The sequence below is a fragment of the Ovis aries genome, chromosome X (assembly GCF_016772045.2).
Source record: "Ovis aries strain OAR_USU_Benz2616 breed Rambouillet chromosome X, ARS-UI_Ramb_v3.0, whole genome shotgun sequence".
In the NCBI taxonomy this organism is placed as follows: Eukaryota; Metazoa; Chordata; class Mammalia; order Artiodactyla; family Bovidae; genus Ovis; species Ovis aries.
In genome coordinates, this window is record NC_056080.1 from 70903243 (window position 1) to 70918724 (window position 15482).

Here is a 15482-nt window from a genome sequence, read left to right on the forward strand (position 1 = left end):
ACTCTAATACCAAAACCTGAAAAAGATGCCACAAAAAAGGAAAACTGCAGGCCAATAACACTGATGAACATAGATGCAAAAATCCTTAACAAAATTCTAGCAAACAGAATCCAACAACATATTAAAAAAAATCATATACAATGACCAAGAGGGCTTTATCCCAGGGATGCAAGGATTCTTCAATATTTGCAAATCAGTCAATGTGATACACTACATTAACAAATTGAAAGATAAAAACCATACGATTATCTCAATAGATGCAGAGAAAGCTTTTGACAAAATTCAGCATCCATTTATGATAAAAACCCTTCAGAAAGCAGCCATAGAAGGAACATACCTCAACAAAATAAAAAGCTATATGTGACAAACCCACAGCAAACATTATCCTCAATGGTGAAAAATTGAAAGCATCTCCCCTAAAGTCAGGAACGAGACAAGGGTGCTCACTCTCACCACTACTATTCAATATAGTTTTGTAAGTTTTGGCCACAGCAATCAGTGCAGAAAAATAAACAAAAGGAATCCAGATTGGAAGAGAAGAAGTAAAACTCTCACTGTTTGCAGATGACATGATCCCCTACATAGAAAACCCTAAAAACGCCACCAGAAATTGTTAGAGCTAAACAATGAATATAGTAAAGTTGTAGGATTTAAAATTAACCCACAGAAATCCCTTGCATTCCTATACACTATTGATGAGAAAACAGAAAGAGAAATTAAGGAAACGATTCCATTCACCATTGCAACGAAAAGAATAAAATACTTAGGAATATATCTACCTAAAGAAACTAAAGACCATTATATAGAAAACTATAAAGCACTGATGAAAGAAATCAAAGAGGACACAAATAGATGGAGAAATACACCATGTTCATGGATTGGAAGAAACAATATAGTGAAAATGAGTATACTACCCAAAGCAGTCTATAGATTCTGTGCAATCCCTATCAAGCTACCAACAGTATTTTTCACAGAGCTAGAACAAATAATTTCACAATTTGTATGGAAATATATATAAAAAAAATCCTCTAATAGCCAAAGCAATCTTGAGAAAGAAGAATGGAACTGGAGTAACCCACCTGTCTGACTTCAGGCTATAAGACAAAGCTACAGTCATCAAGACTGTATGGTACTTGCTCAAAGACAGAAATATCGATCAATAGAACAAAATAGAAAGCCCAGAGATAAATCCATGCACCTATGGACACCTTATTTTTGACAAAGGAGGCAAAAATCTACAATGGAGAAAAGACAATCTCTTTAACAAGTGGTGCTGGAAAAACTGATCAATTACACATAAAAGAATGTAATTATAACACTTTGATGAATTTTTCTATATTTTGAAGATTAATTGCTTGTTGATTGCTTCATTTGCAAATATTTTCTCTGAATCTAAGGGTTGTCTTTTCATTTTGTTTATGGTTTCCTTTGCTCTGCAAAATATTTTAGTTAGATCCCATATGTATACTTTTGTTTTTATTTTCATTACTCTAGGAGGTAGGTAAAAAAAAAAAAATCTCGCTATGATTTAGGAGAAAATGATGGTGGAGGAGTAGATGGATGTGGAGTACATCTCTCTCCACAGATACATCAGGAATATACTTCCAGACACAGAGGATCTTGCAGAACACCAGCTAAGACCAGGCAGGAGTACCTGTCAACTGGAAAAAATATATAGAATCACACAAAACTCAGTAGGATGGAGGGAGTAGGGGAAAAAAAGGAGAGTCAGCAGGACTGCACCTGCCCTTGGTGGGTGAGGGAACTGAAGCAGGCCTCTGATCGCCACATTGGAGCAATTGTTTGGGACAGAGGAGAAACATTTGAGTCTGTGAGTGAAGCAGCTGATCTGTGATACTCTGAATGGAATAAGAATCACACAGACAATCCTTGCTGCTGCCATTCATACTCCTGGCAGGGGTACAAATCCCCTAGAAATCACACTTGCTGGGAGCTAGAGCATGTGAACTGGAGAGCAATCCCAGGGCAAGGTCTTGTGAGGGAAGAGATGGTGGTGGGAAATGCCTTTAGAGGAACCTGGATTCCATGGAAGCAAGGTGATACTGCTGAGTCATGCATAGGGGATAGCTATATAACTGTAGCCTGTCTCTCCCCACACGCCAGTACCAGCAGCTGAACAATAAAGACTCCAGGTGCTCTTTCTGCACCTGATGCATAGAACAACAGAGAAGGACCCCAGGCAGGGTGGCCATTTAAATGCTTGAATAGGCTGAGCAACAAAAAAAGGACCAGCCAAAGAGACCCTCTGATTGCCAGCTTCCAGAATCTTAAAAGACTCTGATAGGGCCATAGCTCCTGTGGCTGAGAGAATCAGTGTCCCTGAACATTTGGTGCTACAAGGGTCCCCATGACCCAGGCAGTTCCATCACCTTCATGCTCAGTCCTCAATGGGTCAGAGCTGCCAGAGGCTAGAAAAGGCCTAATAGCATTGTATCTCCTGTGACAATAGTCGCCAACATCCTTGGGTAGCCGGCACTTCCCAGGTCTTCATAATCCAAACAACTACACCACCTTGACACATCCCCCACTGGGACAGAACTGCCAAAGCCTAGAAAAAACTCAAGAGCATCACATTACCTGCTGCATTAGCCTATGGCTCCCCTGACTAACTGGTGCTTCCAGGGTTCCTGTGACCCAATCAGTTACATCACCTTCCCAACCAGTCCTCACTGAGTCAGACCCATATTCCTCCAGGGCAGCCCCAGGAGGAAAACCCTGTGGATGAGCCACATGCAGAGATGGAGATAAAACCACAACTGAAACCCAGAGGTGGTACAGCTAAAGAAGAGGACCCAAAACTTCCCCACAAACTGTACAAGCTGCAGATTAAATCCACATGATCAACTAGGCAGGTTCTGTGTCTGTGGAATATATAAAAGGACAATGAGACTTCCCACAAAAGAAAATGCACTAGTTCTGACAGGTGTGGACATTGGAGGCAAGAACATATGAGAGTATGAAGAGATTAGCATCTGAGCTGCCCCCACAGCAAGTCCAGAGACCAGACCAGTATTGGAGAGCAATCTAAGGAGATGAGGTAGACTGTGATTCACAGCAAGGCAAACAATGCTGACAGCTGATATTCATGAAAAACATTCATTATTCTTATATTTTGACTTGTTCTGTAGTTGTTTCTGGATTTTTTCATTTGTTTCCCTTTGTTGTTGTAGTTGTTGATTTTATTAGCACTATTAAATCTATGTAAATATTAAATCATTTTTATCACACTTTAAATTTATTTTATATATTTCTGACTCTACACTGGCCTTTTGCAGTTCTGTGGGGGTTTTCCTTTTTAAAAAATTTTTAATTTTTTATATTTTTCTACACTTATCCTCTAATGTACTTTTCCTATTGTAGTTATTATTTAATATATATAAATCTTCTTTATCTCCCTCTATTTAACTTTGCATTTCTATTCTTTCTTTTCTTACTTTTCTTTCTTTTTCTCACCTTGTTTATTAGGTTGTTATGTATTTGTTGCTTTATTCTCTAGTTGGCACCTTGCTTTGGATTTATGTTCCAGTTTGTGCTTTATTTACTTATGTTTTTAACCAGTTGATATCATATTTGATTTCCTTTGCAGCTGGGTCAACCTACTTTATTTTGGACTGTTTTGGTTTTGTTTATCGGTGTATATGTATGTGTGCATATTTCATTATTTTTGCTATTTTTTGTCTGATTTTGTATTTGCCATTTGTCTTGGGGACATCTTTCATTTCTTGTTTTTGAGTGTTTGTTTTAACCCCATTTAACACCATAACAAAACACCTGTGGAATCTTCGGTTGCTGGCCAGATATCAGGCCCTGAGCCTTTGGGGTGGTAATGTTGACTCCAAGGTCCTAGACTGCTAGAGAACCCCTAACTCTAGGGAGTATCAACTAGCGAGAATTCCCACAAAGGCATCCACCTCTATTAAGACCCAACTACTGGCAGCACCCAGTTCATGATGCCTCATCCAAATGAGAGAGTCAATTCCTAGGCAGATTGATAAGAAGTCCAGGGGTCCCCAAGGAGAGAGGGGTGTGGAATTCTCAAGGAGGAAGAAAAGACAAACTTTTTTCCTCCTCTACATTCCTTAGGATTATATAACAATAATGTATCCTGCTTGAAGACAGTCTCTGGAAAAAATCTTCTAGCTAATCCTGTTTTCTTAAAATGTAAATTTTGGGAGTAGGTCTGGTGAGGGCTTTACAACCTCCAGACATTCTTTTGATTCATTGTAATAACTAACTGGAGAGCATATAACTCCATTGATAACACTAGCAAGGGTGTACTCTTTCTGCCCCTTTCTGGTGTCTATGTCAGAAGCTTTCTCTATCCCTTTTAAACTTTAATAAAACTCTATTGCACAAAAGCTCTGAGCGATCAAGCCTCATCTCTGGCCCTGGATTGAATTCTTCTCCTCCAGAGGTAAAGAATCCTGGCGTCTTTTCGTGGTTCAGCAACAACCTTTCACAAACAACAAAAACAAAAATACAAGCTAAATCATCAGCAGACAGGGCTGCTACCTCACAGCCCTGCCCATCAGAGGGACAAAAAATTTTACTTCCTTCCACCAGAAAGCAAGCACAAGTCACACCCAACATGAATCTTACACAAACAACCGGAGCAACCATACCTACTGAGAGAAGAAACCAAAAGGAAAAAGGTATTTGCCCTCAAGGCTTGGGAAAAAGAGGCCTCAAACACAATTAAAAAAAAAAAAAACATGAAAAGGCAGATAAATATTGCAAAAATTAAGGAGCAACCTAGAAAACACAAATCCAAGTAAACAAAGAGAAAATAGGCAAACTATCTGAAATAAGAATTCAGAGTAATGACAGTAAAGATGATCCAAAACCTTGAAAATGCAATGAAGAAAATGCAAGAATCAACTAACGCATTTAACAAACACCTAGAAGAAATAAAGAATAAACAGAGACAAACAATGCAATTACTGACATTAAAAATACTCTATAAGGAATCAATAGCAGAATATCTGAGGCAGAACGGAAAAGTGAGCTGAAAGACAGAATGGTAGAAATAACTGCTGAAGAGCAGAATATAGGAAAAAGAATGAAAAGAACTGAGGATAGTCTCAGAGACGTCTGGGACAATATTAAATGGACCAACGTTCATATTATAGGGGTACTGGAAGAAGAAGAGGAAAAGAAAGAGTATGAAAAATTTTTTGAAGAGATGATAGTCAGAAATGTTCTTAACCTAGGAAAGGAAATAGTCAATTAAATCCAACAAGCACAGGGAATCCAATACAGGGTAAACCCAAGGAGAAACATGCCAAGAAACATACTAATCAAATTGTAAACAATTAAATACAAAGAAATAATATTAAAAGTAGCAAGGGAAAAGCAGCAAGTAACATACAACGGAAATCCCACATGCTTAACAGCTGATCTTTCAGCAGAAGCTCTGCAGGCCAGAAGGGAATGGCAGGGTATATTTAAAGTACTGAAACGGAAAAATCTACAACAAAGATTACTCCACCCAGCAAGCACCCCTTTGAAAACTGATGGAGAAATCAAGAGATTTACAGACAAGCAAAAGTTAAATGAATTTAGTACCTCCAAACCAGTTTTGCTTCTTTGGTGGCTCAGAGGTTAAAGCGTCTGCCTCCAATGAGGGAGACCTGGGTTCAATCCCTAGGGCAGGAAGATTCCCTGGAGAAGGAAATAGCAACCCACTCCAGTATTCTTGCCTGGAGAATCTCATGGATGGAGGAGCCTGGTAGGCTGCAGTCCACTTGCTTGCAAAGAGTCGGACACAACTGAGCGACTTCACTTTCACTTTCAAACCAGTTTTACAATAAATGATAAAGGAGTTAGATAGACAGGAAACATAAAAGAAAAAAAAAAACCTACAGAAACAAATCCCAAGCAATTAAGAAAATGGCAATAGGAGCACTGTTGTTGTTTAGTCACACAGTCAAGTTCAGCTATTTGAGACCCCATGGGCTGAATCATGCCAGGCTTCCCTTCACTACCACCCAGAAGTTGCTCAAACTCATGTCCATTGAGTCGGTGATGCCATTCAACCATCTCATCCTCTATCATCCCCTTCTCCTCCTGCCTTCAATCTTTCCCAGCATCAGGGACTTTTTCAACAAGTCAGCTCTATGCATCAGAGGACCAATTGAAGGTTCAGCTTCAGTATCAATCCTTACAGTTAATATTCAAGGTGGATTTCCTTTAGGATTGACTTGGTTGATCTTGATGTAAAGGCTATATATGGCAAACCCACATCAAACATTTTTCTCAACGGTAAAAAAAATTGAAAGCATTCCCTGTAAGATCAGGAACAAGACGAGGGTGCCACTCTCACCACTATTATTCAACATAGTTTTGGAAGTCCCAGCTATGGCAATCAGAGAATGTAAATAAATAAAAGGAATTCAGAATGGAAAAGAAGAAATAAAACTCTCACTGTTTGCAAATGACATGATACTATATATAAAAAACCCTAAAGATACTATCAGTAAATTACTAGAGCTAATCAATGAATTTAGCAAAGTTGCAGGGTACAAAATCAGTATAGAGAATTTACTTGCATTCCTTTGTCAGTTTTCAGTTCAGTCACTCATTCGTGTTCAAATCTTTGTGAGCCCATGGAGTGCAGCATGCCAGGGTTCCATGTCTATCGCCAACACCCAGAGCTTGCTCAAACTCATGTCTATAAAGTCATTGATGCCCTCCAACCATCTCGTCTTCTGTCATTCCTTTTTTCTCCTGCTTTCAGTCTTTCCCAGCATCAGGGAATTTTCCAATGAGTCAGTTCTTTTCATCAGGTGGCCAAAGTATTGGAGCTTCATTTTCAACATCATCCTTCCAATGAATATTTAGGACTGATTTCCTTTAGGATTGACTGGTTTCATCTCCTTGCAGTCCAAAAGAATCTCCTTTATACTAACAACGAAAAATTGGAGAAATTAAGGAATCAATCCCATTTACCACTGCAACAGAAAGAATAAAATATCTAGCAATAAACATATCTAAGGAGACAAACGATCTGTATACAGAAAACTGTAAGACACTGAGGAAAGAAATCAAAGACCACATAAACAGATGGAAAGATATACCATGTCACTGGATTGGAAGAATCAACATTGTGAAAATGACTATACTACCAAACGCAATCTACACATTCAATATGTTCCCTATCAAATTACAAATGGTATTTTTCACAGAACTAGAACAGAAAATTTCACAATGCATATGGAAACACAAAAGACCACAAATAGCCAAAGCAATCTTGAGAAAGAAGAATGGTGCTAGAGGAATCAACCTTCCTGACCTCAGACAGTATTACAAAGCTACAGTTATCAAGACAGTATGGTACTGGTACAAAAACAGAAATATAGACCAATGGAACAAAATAGAAAACCCAGACATAAGCCCACAAACCTACGGGCAGGTCATCTTTGTCAAAGGAGGCAAGAATATACAATGGGGAAAAGATAGTTTGTTCAATAAGTGGTGCTGGGAAAACTGGACAGCTACATGTAAAAAAAAATGAAATTAGAATACTTCTTAACAACATACACAAAGATAAACTCAAAATGGATTAAAGACCTAAATGTTAGACCAGAAACTATAAGACTCTCGGAGGAAAACATGATATGATAATTCACGCAAGATCTTCCATGACCCACCTCTTAGACTAATGGAATTTAAGACAAAAATAAAAAAAGTGGGACCTAATTAAACTTAAACACTTTTGCATAGCAAAGGAAACTATAAACAAGGTGAAAATACCACCCTCAGAATGGATGAAAATAATAGGAAATGAAACAGCTGACAAAGGATTAATTTCCAAAATATACAAGCAGCACATAGAAGTCAATACCAGGAAAACAAACAACAGAGTCAAAAAGGAGAATATAAACAGACATTTCTCCAAAGAAGACATGCAGATGACTAATAAGCACATGAAAAGATGTTCAATACATCTCATTATTATAGAAATGCAAATCAAAACTACAAAGAGATATCATCACACCAGTTAAAATGGCCATCATCAAAATGTCTAGAAACAGTAAATGCTGCAGAAGGTATAGAGAAAAGGGAACCCTCTTGCACTGTTGGTGGGAATGTAAATTGATACAGCCACTAAGGAAGACAGTATGGAGATTCCTTAAACTAGAAATAAAACCACCGTAGGACTGTATATCCAACTTCTAGCCATATACCCTGAGGAAACCAAAACTGAAAAAGACAAATGTACTCCAATGTTCATTGAAACACTATTTACAACAGCTAGTACATGGAAGCAACCTAGATGTCCATCAATAGATGAATGGATAAGAAAGCAGTGGTATATACATATAATGGAATATTAATCAGCCATAAAAAAGAAAGCATTTGAGTCAGTTCTAATGAGATTGATGAACCTAGAGCCTATTATACAGAGTAAAATAAGTAAAAAAGAGAAAAGGAAATATCATATACTAATGCATATGTATAGAATCTAGAAAAATGGTACTGATAAAATTATTTTCAAGGCACCAATGGAGACACAGACATAGATTACAGACTTATGAACATGGAGTGGGGGGAGGAAGGAGAGGATGGGCTATATGGAGAAAGTAACATGGATTACCACAGGTAAAATGAATAGCCAATGAGGGGGTGGGAGATATTGCTATGATTTATATCAAAGAGTCTTCTGCCTATGCCTCAATGTTTTATATTACATTTATGTTTTTAATTAATTTTTACTTTATTTTTGTATACAGTATTAGGGAGTGTTCTAAATTCATTATTTTACATGTCTCTGTCCAGTTTTGCCTGTCTCACTTATTAAAGAGATGGTCTTTTCTTCATTATATATTCTTGCCTTCTTTATCATAGGTTAGGCAGCCAGAGGTGCATGGGTTTATCTCTGGACTTTCTATCGTGTTCCATTTACCTATATTTCTGTTTTTGCACAAATAACATACTATTTCTATGACTGTAGTTTTCTAGTCTAATCTGAAGTCAGGGAACCTGATTCCCCTATTCCATTCTTCTTTCTCAAGATTTCTTTCACTATTTGGGGTTTTTACTATTTCCATACAAATTGCAAAGCTTACTGTTCTAGTTCTATGAAAAATGTGCTTGGTAATTTGGGATTGCTTTGAGTCTGTAAATTGCTTTGGGTTATATAGTCATTTTCTCAACATTGATTCATCCAGTCCAAGTATATGGTATATCTCTCCATTTGTTTGTGTCATCTTCTATTTCTTTCATCAGTATTCTATTTTTTTCTGAGTACAGCTATTTTCCCACCTTAAGTAGGTTTATTACTAGGTATATTGTTCTTTTAAATCAATGGAAAGTGGGATTGTCTCTGTAAAATCTTTTTCTGATCATTCATTGCTAGTGGATAGGAATGTAATGATATCTGCATATTAATTTTCTATCCTGCGATTTTACTGAATTTATTGATGAACTCTAGTAGCCTTCTGGTGGCATCTCTAGAATTTTTTATATATAGTATCATGTCATCTGCTAACAGTAACAATTTTACTTTTTCTTTTCCAAATTTGATTCATTTTCTTTCTTTTTTCCCCCTCTGATTGCCATGGCTAGAACTTCCAAAACTATGTTAATGAAAGTGGCAAGAGTGGACATCTTTGTATTGTTCTTGATCTTAGAGGAGATGTTTTCAGATTTTCATCATTAAGAATTATGTTCTCTGTGGGTTTGTCATATATGGCCTTTATTATGTTGAAGTAGGTTTCATCTAAACCCACTTTCTGTAGACTTTTTTTTTAATCATAAATGTGTGTTGAACTGTGTTAAAAGTTTTTTCTTCATGTATTCACAAGATCATGTGATTCATGCTTCACTTTTTTTAATGTGCTGTATCACACTGACTCTCCACATTCAAGGAGCTGTGGCTGTGCAGGCACAGGAGGGCCGAGAGGAATACTCCATGTTTAAGGTCAGGAGGGGCGGCGGTGAGGGGATACCCCTTGTCCAAGGTAAGGAGCAGCAGCTGTGCTTTGCTGGAGCAGCTGTGAAGAGATACAAATAGCTGTGAAAAGAAGAGAAGCGATGAACAAAAGAGAAAAGGAAAGATATAAGCATCTGAATGCAGAGTTCCAAAGAATAGAAAGAAGAGAAAAGAAAGCCATCTTCAGCAACCAGTGCAAAGAAATAGAGGAAATGAACAAAATGGGAAAGACTAGAGATTTCTTCAAGAAAATTAGAGATACAAAGGGAATATTTTATGCAAAGATGGGCTCGATAAAGGACAGAAATAGTATGGACCTAACAGAAGCAGAAGATATTAAGAAGAGGTAGCAAGAATACACAGAAGAACTGTACAAAAAAGATCTTCATGACCCAGATAATCATGATGGTGTGATCACTCACTTAGAGCCAGACATCCTGGAATGTGAAGTTAAGTGGGCCTTAGGAAGCATCATTATGAGCAAAGCTAGTGGAGCTGATGGAATTCCAGTTGAGCTATTTCAAATCCTGAAAGGTGATGCTGTGAAAGTGCTCCACTCAATATGCCAGCAAATTTGGAAAACTCAGCAGTGGCCACAAGACTGGAAAAGGTCAGTTTTCATTCCAATCCCAAAGAAAGGCAATGCCAAAGAATGCTAAAACTACTGGACAATTACACTCATCTCACATGCTAGTAAAGTAATGCTCAAAATTCTCCAAGCCAGGCTTCAGCAATACATGAACTGTAAACTTCCAGATGTTCAAGATGGCTTTAGAAAAGGCAGAGGAACCAGAGATCAAATTGCCAGCATCCAAATTGCTGGATCATGGAAAAAGCAAGAGAGTTCCAGAAAAACATCTATTTCTGCTTTATTGACTGTGCCAAAGCCTTTGACTGTGTGGATCACAATAAACTGTGGACAATTCTGAAGGAGATGGGAATACTAGACCACCTGACCTGCCTCCTGAGAAACCTGTATGCAGGTCAGGAAGCAACTGGCACAGTTACAACTGGACATGGAACAACAGACTGGTAAAAGGAATATGTCAAGGTTGTATACTGTCACCCTGCTTATTTAACTTATATGCAGAGTATATCATGAGAAATGCTGGGCTGGAGGAAACACAAGCTGGAATCAAGATTGCTGGGACAAATATCAATAACCTAGAAGAATTAGATGACACCACCCTTACAGCAGAAAGTGAAGAGGAACTAAAAAGCCTCTTGATGAAAGTGAAAGAGGAGAGTGAAAAATTTGGCTTAAAGCTCAAGATTCAGGAAATGAAGATCATGGCATCTTGTTGCATCATTTCATGGGAAATAGATGGGGAAATAGTGGAAACATTGTTAGACTTTATTTTTGGGGGCTCCAAAATCACTGCAGAAGGTGATTGCAGCCATGAAATTAAAAGAAGCTTACTCTTTGGAAGGAAAGTTATGGCCAACCTAGCTATCATATTCAAAAGCAGAGACATTACTTTGCCAACAAAGGTCCGTCTAGTCAAGGCTATGGTTTTTCCAGTAGTCGTGTATGTATGTGTGAGTTGGATGGTGAAGAAAGCTGAGCGCCAAAGAATTGATGCTTTTGAACTGTGGTGTTGGAGAAGACTCTTGAGAGTCCCTTCGACTGCACAGAGATCCAATCAGTCCATTCTGGAGATCGGTCCTGGGTGTTCTTTGGAAGGAATGATGCTAAAGCTGAAACTCCAGTACTTTGGCCACTTCATGCGAAGAGGTGACTCATTGGAAAAGACTCTGATGCTGGGAGGGATTGGGAGCAGAAGGAGAAGGGAACGACAGAGGATGAGATGGCTGGATGGCATCACTGACTCGATGGATGTTAGTTTGAGTGAACTCTGGGAGTTGGTGATGGACAGGGAGGCCTGGCATGCTGCAATTCATGGGGTAGCAAAGAGTCAGACATGACTGAGTGACTGAAATAAACTGATCACACTGATTGAGATTCATATATTGAAGAATCCTTACATCCCTAGGATAAACCCCACTTGGTCAATGCATATGAGTCTTTTAATGTGGTATTGGATTCTATTTGCTAGTGTTTTGTTGAGGACTTTTGCATTTATGTTCCTCAGTTATATTGTCCCATAATTTTCTTTATTTGTGATCTTTGTCTGGTTTTTGTATCAAGGTAGTGGTGGCCTCTAGAATCAGCTTAAAGTGTTCCTTCCTCTGCATTTTTGTGAAGATTTTTATAAGAATAGGTGTTAAGTATTTTCTAAGTATTTGATAGAATTAGCCTGTGAAGACATTTAGCACCAGGCTTTTGTTTGTTGGAAGATTCTTTTTAATTTATTTATTTTAATTGGAGAACAATTGGGCTTCCCCAAGAGCTCAGTAGGTAAAGAATCTGCTTGTAATGCAGGAGACCCCAGTTTGATTCCTGAGTCAGGAAGATCTGCTGGAGAATGGATAGGCCACCCACTCCAGTATATTTGGGCTTCCCTTGTGGCTCAGCTGGTAAAGAATCCGTCTGCAATGTGGGAGACCTGGGTTTGATCCCTGCATTTGGATGATCCCCTGAAGAAGGGAAAGGCTACTCCAGTATTCTGGCCTGGAGAATTCCATGGACTGTATAGTTCATGGGGTCACAAACAGTCAGACATGACTGAGTCTGACATGGACATTACTGACTAATTTAAATTTATTTATTAAACATTTGAAACTTGTGGGAAAACTATGATTAGTGTCATGATACCCTGGTATAGTTTGGTGGGTTTTAGCATCTAATCTAAGCACAGAAGATTATATAAAGTGAATGCCTTCAACTGATGTGCTCTGTAATGAATTTCACACACCTCATGATGCAGCATTTTTCCTGTCTAGGCCAATGTATGCACACCATATTTCGTCAAAGTATCACAAACTTAAAAAATCAGGGAAGGGAAGTAAACAGCAGCATAAAGTTCATAAGTACATCACATCATATGAAATGGTGATGGCTCCTTTTCATGAAGCAGTGGTTTCCTTACATGTTTCCAAAGTCTGGGATGACATCAGTCCTCAATTCTATGCCACATTCTGGTCATTGACAATATATGACCTTGCAGTTCCACATACCAGCTATGAACGTTAAGTCAATAAACTTAAAATCCAGATGAAAGCAATTGATGACAATCAGGAAATGCCTCCAAATAAAAAAGAGAAGGAGTGATGTACTGCCCTTCAGGACAAGCTTCTCGAAGAAGAAAATAAACAGATGGAACATGTACAGAGAGTTCTGCAGAGTCTGAAACTGGAAAAGGACAACTGGCTTTTAGCAAAACCTACCAAAAATGAGACCGTCACAAAGTTTCTACAGCTGTGTATATTTCCTCGATGTATTTTTTCAGCAATTGATGCTATTTACTCATTTTGTTGAATTGGTACATCAACAGAAAACTCCAAATTTTTCCACACTTCTTTGCTATGATCGTGTTTCCTATGATTTAATTTATACAGTCACAATCTTTACTGAAAATGAAGCTAGTCAATATGGGAGATTCCTTTGCTGCATGTTAGAGACTGTGACCAGGTGGCACAGTGATAGAGCCGCATATGAAAAATAATGTGTAAATTATCTAGGATTCCTTACTATATTACAAGCAACTGGATTTGATGGTGGAAATAAAGCTGATCAATTAGACTATGAAAATTTTCAACATGTTGTACACAAATGTCATTACAAAGTAACCAAGGCATCGGTACATTGCCTTGAAACAGGCGAATATACTCACATCAGGAATATCTTGATTGTGCTAACAAAAATACTTCCTTGATACCCAAAGTTTTGAATCTGGGTCAGGCTTTGGAAAGATGAGTGCATAAAATCTGCCAAGAGGAAAAAGAAAAGAGGTCAGATCTATATGCATTGGCTATGGGCTACTCTGGGCAGTTGAAAAGTAGAAAGTCATACATAATACCTGAAAATGAGTTTCATCACAAAGACCTCCCTCCAAAGAATGCAGTTGCCAGTGTACAAAATGGGCCTGGTGGTGGGCCTTCTTCATCATCTATTGGAAGTGCATCTAAGTTGGACAAAAGCAGTACCGAGGATCAAGGGAGAGATCTCAGTGTGGTGTGAAAGCTGTTGATAAAGCTTCTAGTTTCACACCAAAAGGGAATTCAAGTAATGGAAACAGTGGCTCTAATAGCAGCAAAACTGTTAAAGAAAATGACAAAGAGAAAGAAAAAGAGAAAAAAGAAAAGACTTCAGCTACTACTCCAGAGGCCTGAGTACTTGATAAAGATGGTAAAGAAAAAGCAAAGGAAGAACAGCCAAATAAAGATGAAAAAGCAAGAGAGACAAAGGAAAGAACACCTAAATCTTACAAAGAGAAAGAAAAATTCAAAAAGGAAGAAAAAGCTAAAGATGAGAAATTCAAGACGACTGTCCCGAATGTAGAATCAAAGTCAACTCAAGAAAAGGAAAGAGAGAAGAAGCCGTCCAGAGAATGAGATATAGCAAAGGAAATGAAATCAAAGGAAAATGTTAAAGGAGGAGAAAAAACACCAGTTTCTGGGTCCTTGAAGTCATCTCTTCCCCCTTCAAATATTGCAGAGCCTGAAAGGGAACAGAAACGTCACAAAATTGATACCCATTATTCTCCATCACATTCCTCAACAGTAAAGGACAGTCTCATCGAACTCAAGGAGTCTTCAGCAAAGCTCTACATTAATCATACTCCTCCACCACTGTCCAAGAGTAAGGAGAGAGCAATGGACAAGAAAGGTTTGGACAAGTCAAGGGAAAGATCCAGAGAAAGAGGAAAAAAAAGATGAAAAACACAGGAAAGAGTGGAAAAGGGATCACTCAAACAATGACCGAGAAGTGCCACCAGACTTAACCAAGAGGTGGAAAGAGGAAAGTGAAACAATGGGGGTTTCAAAATACAAAAGTGAAAGTCCATGTGAGTCTCCTTATCCAAATGAGAAAGACAAGGAAAAAAAATAAGTCAAAATCTTCAGGCAAAAATAAAAGGCGGTGACTCATTTAAATCTGAAAAGATGGATAAAATCTCCTCTGGTGGCAAAAAGGAGTCCAGGCATGATAAAGAAAAGATAGAAAAGAAGGAGAAATGGGACAGTTCCAGAGGAAAGGAAGAGAAGAAACGTCATAAGTCCTCGGACAAGCACAGATAATGAAGACTTTCAATCAAGGGTGTGGACAGACCCCTAAGCTGAAAGTCTCCCAGAGGAGGATGCCAAAGCTACATGTGTCACTCTCAGAATATCACCCATAATTGAGAGCTTCTCGTGCTGTCCATTTAATGGGAATCTGCTTTAAAAAGAAGATGAACACACACCACCATCCTCTTGATGAGACATTCCAAGGTCACTGGTTTTCAAAACATTATTTTCACCTCCAGGCAGTTTCTTGCAGCAAGGTCCCTGTGCATACAATTTTTACCTGAGGTTTGCAATTCAGAAGCAGTATCTAATAAAAATTTTGCTAACTGTTTTAGTTCATTGTTCTTTCTCAGAAAGGAGAGGAAATCACGTCCTGGAACAAGTCCCTTAATTTTGTAGA

At 38.3% G+C, this 15482-nt stretch overlaps 1 pseudogene; it reads left to right on the plus strand.

Moving 5' to 3' along the window:
- The first annotated feature begins 13537 nt into the window (after window positions 1-13537).
- Window positions 13538-15202, plus strand: LOC101122074 (THO complex subunit 2-like; annotated as a pseudogene).
- The last annotated feature ends 280 nt before the right edge of the window (window positions 15203-15482 follow it).